Genomic DNA, 5,894 nt, shown 5'->3' with positions numbered 1-5,894 from the left:
GGGGGGGGTGGAGGAGGATGGAGGGGGAGGGATGGGAGGGTGCTATTTATTTATCTTTTTTTTTTTTTGGGGGGGGGAGGAGGGAGGGAAGAGGGGATATTTCTTTTCTTCTTCTTGTTGTTGTCCGGGAGAGGCTGTTAATGATGCTGTGAATATCATCTTTGTTTCATTGTCGTGATCACGGTTATAGTAATTACTATTTGGCGTTATTACTGTTAATTGCTCTTTTATCTAATTGATGCGGAAGTGACCTACCATTTTTAGAAGAGATTTGTAGAATGGAAAAAAAAACATTTAGAAATTAATAGAAATGACAAAAAGAGAATACACAGAGCCATCTCCTTCAAGGCTCTTCACACAATGTTTCCACAATCGCATTTGCTGAGTGTATGTAGTATCCTCAAAGGAAAATTGCTTCCGGCTGAGTAGGTAAACATATCGGGGAAAAATTTCACACGATTTTCCTCCTCTTCTTCTTCTTTTTCTTACTTTTTTTTCTTTCTTTATCCTTCTTCCTAATACTTTCAAGGTCGCTCCTAACCTTTCTTTCCTTTGTCGCGTGCTAATCTCGACGTTGTGTCCCCTCGGCATAAAGGCTGCTTTCGAGAGGTGACGGTTATAAGCACGCGATAATATGTATTCTTCCGCGTGAAATAATCGCTCTTGTCAACTCTGCTTGGAGGAGTTGCCACATATTATTAAATCAACCTTTTTGAAAACCGTCTCTTTGGTTGATAGTCCAGAGTAGATTGCAAGTGAGGTGAATGATTTAATTGCATCATTGTTGACAATATATCCTTTTGTAGTGAAGCTCCCTCGATTATGATCAAAGCTTCTTCAAAGGAATTCAATATACAGAGCCAATTATGCTCTCAGTAAATCTAATATTGACGACATCACAAAGATATCAAGGCGAGGCCAATTACCAACCTTTCGAAACATCTTCCATCTTTGTTTACTTAATGTTTGCGTAACAACAAGGGGAGGAACGGAAGCACTAAGCTGGAGCATCGAAAAGTAAACACGAAAGAATTAAAAGCTTTTCCAATGCATGTTTTGCTTCTAAATGTGATCTGCGATGTTTGATCTCCTAATGATATAAATACGAGCTGAATATTCTGTTGGCTCGAGTTTTGGTCTTGTCTTTCTGTTTTTTTTTTTTGTTTTTTTTTTTTGTCTGTTTGTGTGTGTGTGTGTCTTTATGTCGGTCTGGCGGTCTGTTCCACTCGCTCTTTCTTTCTTTCTCTTTTTCCCTGTCTCTCTGTTTCTCTTTCTCTTTATCTTTCTGTCTCTCTTTCTCTCTCTCTCTCTCTCTCTTCTCTCTCTCTCTCTCTCTCTCTCTCTCCTTTCTCTCTCTCTCTCTCTCTCTCTCTCTCTCTCTCTTTCTCTCTCTCTCTCCTTATACGTCTATTCTCTCTCTCCTCCTCTTCTTTCTCGCTCTCCTCTCTTCTCTCTCTCTCTCATCTCTCTCTCTCTCTTTTTCTCTCTCTCTCTCTCTCTCCTTTTTTCTCTCTCTCTCTCTCTCTTTCCTCTCACCCTTCTCTCCTTTCTCTCTGTCTCTCTCTCTCTCTCACTCAGCTCTCTCTCTTCTCTCCCTCTCTCTCTCTCTCTCTCCCTTTCTCTCTCTCGCCCTTTCTCTCTCTCTCTCTCTCCTTTTCTCTCTCTCTCCCCCCCCACCCCCCCTCTCTCTCTCTCGCTCTCTCTCTCTCTCTCTCTCTCTCTCTCTCTCTCTCTCTCTCTCTCTCTCTCTCTCTCTCTCTCTCTCTCTCTCTCTCTCTCTCTCTCTCTCTCTGGACAAATGCAAGCAAAGAAACAGACAACAATTAAGTACCAAACCATATTAAAAGATTGCAAAAGACAGTACCACTTGCTTATCTGCACTATAGCCAAGTCTCAATTTATGCACATACTCCTATCAATTTAAAGATGTGGTAACTGGAACTATCCATGTCAACGGGTTTGCATTTCTTCGTAAACAAAGATCGGGGGGACTTTTTCAAACGCCGAAGGCTATGTAGGAATGTGCATATATCGTCTTTGGATTTATCTTTTCGTTCGTGTGTGTGTGTGTGTGTGTGTTTATGAGAGAGAGAGAGAGAGAGAGAGAGAGAGAGAGAGAGAGAGAGAGAGAGAGAGAAAGATACAGAGTGAGAGAGAGAGAGATACAGAGAGAGGGTGAGTGAGAGAGAGAGAAAAAAAAAAGTAAAAATACCCTGATAAATTCTTATACTCGTTCAAATTTACATCTAATCGTAGCGCTCCCTTTTGAGAATATGCCTGTATAAAGCAACACAATACCTTCATTGTCTCTCACTGGAAAAAAGAAGAAGTGCGTTATCAATTATCTCAAACCAAACGTAAAGAATCGAACAGAGATTGTGAACTGAACGCACCATCACACACGGCAGCCTGAGTGCAACCTCGGTATATCAGAGGTCACACACAGCTCAATTGATAACGATCAGTATCGAAAATAGCAGGTTATGATAATTAGGGCATAGATAGAGTACCAATGCCTTTATTTAGCATGAGAGCAGGATGGACGCCGGGAGAGAAGAGAGAAGAGAAGAGAGAAAGCGAGATAGAGTGACTGCGAAGATAAGAGGAAGCGAGATGAATAAGTAGAGAGGGATAGAGAAGAAGAGAGGAAGAGAAGGAGAGGAGGAGAGATCGAGATAGAGAGAGGAAGAAGGAATGAAGGAGCAGAAGAGAAGCGAAAGAATAGATAATAGAGATAGAAGGAGATAGAGAGAAGAGAGAGAGAAGAAGGATAGATAGAGAAGAGCGATGCAGATGAGATACGAGAGGAGAGATAGGAGATAGATAGATAGAGGAGAGGATGGATGAAGAGAGAAGAATTAGAGCGAAAGAGATAAGGGAGAGAAGAGAGAAGGATAGAGATAGAAGCTGTGGAGGAAAGGATAGGATGAGATATGATAGAAGAAGATAGAGAGAGAGGATAGATAGGAGAGATAGAGAGAGAAGATAGTAGATGGGAAGAGAAGGATAGAAGAGATAGAGGAGAGATGGAGAGAGATAGGAGGAGATAGAGGATAAGGGAGAAGAGAGGAAGGAGAGAGATAACGAGAGAAGAAGATATATTGAGAGATGAGGGAGAGAGAGAGAGAGAGTAGAGATAAGGATGATAGAAGAGCGAGAAGATCGAGAGAAGGAAGAGAGAGAGAGTATAGGAGAGGCTAGAGACGAGAAGAGAGATAGATAGAGAGAGAGAGAGAGAGATAAGGAGAAGTAGAAGCTAGAAGAGAAGAGTATAAGAGAGTGAAAGGAGAGAAGAGTATAGGATAGAGGTCGGAAGGAGAGTGAGCATAGAGACTAAGGAAGAGAGAGAGAGGATAGAGGGAAGATGTAGAGATTGGGACGAAGGAGAGAGACGGGAAGATAAGAAGAGAGAGATAGATAGAGAGGTGTGGATAGAAGAGATCGAGAGAGAGATAGATAGATGACACGGAGAGATGATAGAAGTGATAGAGAGAAGATAGATTAGAGATAGAAGTGAGAGGAGAGAAGGAGTTAGCAGAAGAGAAGGAGAGATATAGATTAGATAGAGAGGAGATAAGGGAGAGAGTAGGAGGAGAGAGGAGATAAGGGAAGTGGATAGATGAGAGAGAGAGGAAGAAGAAGCTAGAAGAAGAGAGAAGGAGAAGAGAGTGTGAGAGGATAGAGAAGAGAGAGGAGAAGATGATAGAGTAAGAAGCGGAAGAGTAGAAGGAGAGGAAGTAAAGTGAGGATAAGAGAAAGTGAGAGAGAAGGAAGTTAGTGGAGAAGAGAGAGAAGGATAGAAGGATAGAAGGTGTAGAGAAGAGAGATAAGTGAGAAGAAGAGAGGATAAAGAAGAAGAAGTAGAGAAGAGAGATAGAAGGAGTAGAAAGATAGAGATGAGAGAGATAGAGATACGAGAAAAGGAGAGAGAGTATAGATTAGAGAGGAGACGGAGGGAAAGCAAGAGATAACAGAGGAGAGAGGAGAGGAAGAAAGAAGGATAGAAGGAGGAAGAAGAGAAGGATAGAGAGAGACTCCGAGAGAAGAGAGAAGATAGGAGAGAGAAGTGAGAGATAGGAGGATAGCGAGAGAAGTATAGGTAAAGATAGTATAGAGGAGATAGATAGAGATTGAATGATAGAAGGAAGAGAGATAGATAGAGATAGAGATAGATAGAGAAGATAGAGATAGGAGAAGAAGAGATGATAGATAAAAGAAGAAGAAGATAGAGCAGAGTAGAGAAGCGGAGAGAGAGGAGAGGAGAGGAGAGATAGAGAGAAAAGAGAAAGGGAGAGGAGAAGAGAGAGAAGAGTAGAGGAAGATAGTTATAAGTGAAGAGGATTAAGAGAGAGAGATGTGAAGAGAAGAGAAGATAGATAAGATAAAGTAGAAGCATAGGGGAAGATAGAGCGAGAAGATATATAGAAGCGATAGTGAGAGGAAGAGAGGATAGGAGAGGATAGATAGAGAGAAAGACGAGAGAGAGATAGAGGATGAAGAATGATAGAGAAGGCGAGATGAGAGAGCGGAGATAGAGAGATAGGAAGAGAAGAGATAGGATAGAGAGAGCGTATAGAGAGAGATAGAGAGGAGAGATAAGAGGAGGAGAGAAGAGTAGGAGAGATAGAGAAGATAGCAGGAAGAGAGAGAAGAAGAAAGATAGTGAGAGAGATAAAGATAGAGAGAGAGATACGAGATCAAGAGAGAGATAGGATAGAGATAAGAGAAGAGAATGAGTGAGCAGTATGAAGGATAGAGATAGGAGAGACGATAGAGGAGAGAGAGAAGAGATAGAGATAGAGATAGAGGAGATGAAGGGAGAGAGAGATAGTAGAAGAAGAGATAGGAACAAGAGAAGAGAGAAGAGATAAAGCGAGAGAGAGCCGATAAGATTGAGAGAAAGATAGAAGAGATAGCATAGAGGAGAGATGGAGAGAGGGATAGATATGAGTGAGACGAAGGGGAGAGAGAGAAGAAGGATAGAGAGAGATAGATAAAGATGAGAGAGGAGAGAGAGAGCGAGAGGAGAGGTGAAGAGCATGGGTGATAGATAGATAAGAAGAAGAAAGAGAGATGATAGAGAGAGAGTATAAGATAGTAAGAGGTAGAGGAGATAGGAGAGGAAAGAGAGAGAGAAGTAGATAAAAGAGAGAGATAGGGGAGATAAGAGATAGAGAGAGAGAGATAAAGGAGAAGAGAGATAAGATATGAGATAGAGAGAGGAGATAGAGAGATAGGCGAGAGATAGAAAGAGGATAGATAAGAGATAGAAGAGAGAGATTATGAGATAGGAGAGGAGGCGATAGAAGATAGATAGAGGGTAGAGAGTGAGAGAGGATAAGGAGAAGGGAAGGATAGAGGAGAGATAGAGATAAGATGGATAAGAAGGAGAGATAGAGAAGAGAGAGAGAGAGAGATAGAGATAAGATAAGAGATAGGAGATAATGAGTGAGGAGATAGAGAGAGGATAGAAGAGGAGAGAGAGAGGGAAAAGAGAAGAGTGGATAGAGATGAGAGAGAGCAGAAAGATAGAAGATAGAGGAGAAGGAGGAGGATAGAGAGGAGAGAGTAGGAAGATAGGGAGGGAGAAGAGATGAGAAGAAAGAGATAAGATAGAGTAGGCGAGGAGAGAGGAAGAGAGAATAGAGAGAGATAAGATAGAGTAGAGTGAGAGAGAGAGTAAGAGATAGGAGATAGATAGAGGGAAGATAAAGGAGAAGAGAAGAAGAGAAGAAGAGAGATAGAGAAGATAAGATAGTAGAAGTGAGAGATGAGAAAGGGATGGAGAGATGATAGAGGAGAGAGAGAAGGAAGCTAGATAGACAGAGAAGTAGAGAGAGATACAGATAGAGTTAATCGAGAGAGGATTAAGAGAAGATAGATAGTATATAGAG

At 41.6% G+C, this 5,894-nt stretch overlaps 1 protein-coding gene across 1 annotated transcript in view; it reads left to right on the top strand.

The window, feature by feature from the left end:
- The window catches only part of LOC122249771 (protein turtle homolog A-like), a 21,595-nt gene that overhangs the window by 814 nt on the left and 14,887 nt on the right, over window positions 1–5,894 (top strand). The gene's annotated exons all lie outside the window — the stretch shown is intronic.

The sequence above is a fragment of the Penaeus japonicus genome, unplaced genomic scaffold, assembly GCF_977035675.1.
Source record: "Penaeus japonicus unplaced genomic scaffold, GWHDUDI00000001_assembly GWHDUDI00000026, whole genome shotgun sequence".
Classification (NCBI taxonomy): domain Eukaryota; kingdom Metazoa; phylum Arthropoda; class Malacostraca; order Decapoda; family Penaeidae; genus Penaeus; species Penaeus japonicus.
This window is presented reverse-complemented; position numbering and strand designations above follow the sequence as displayed.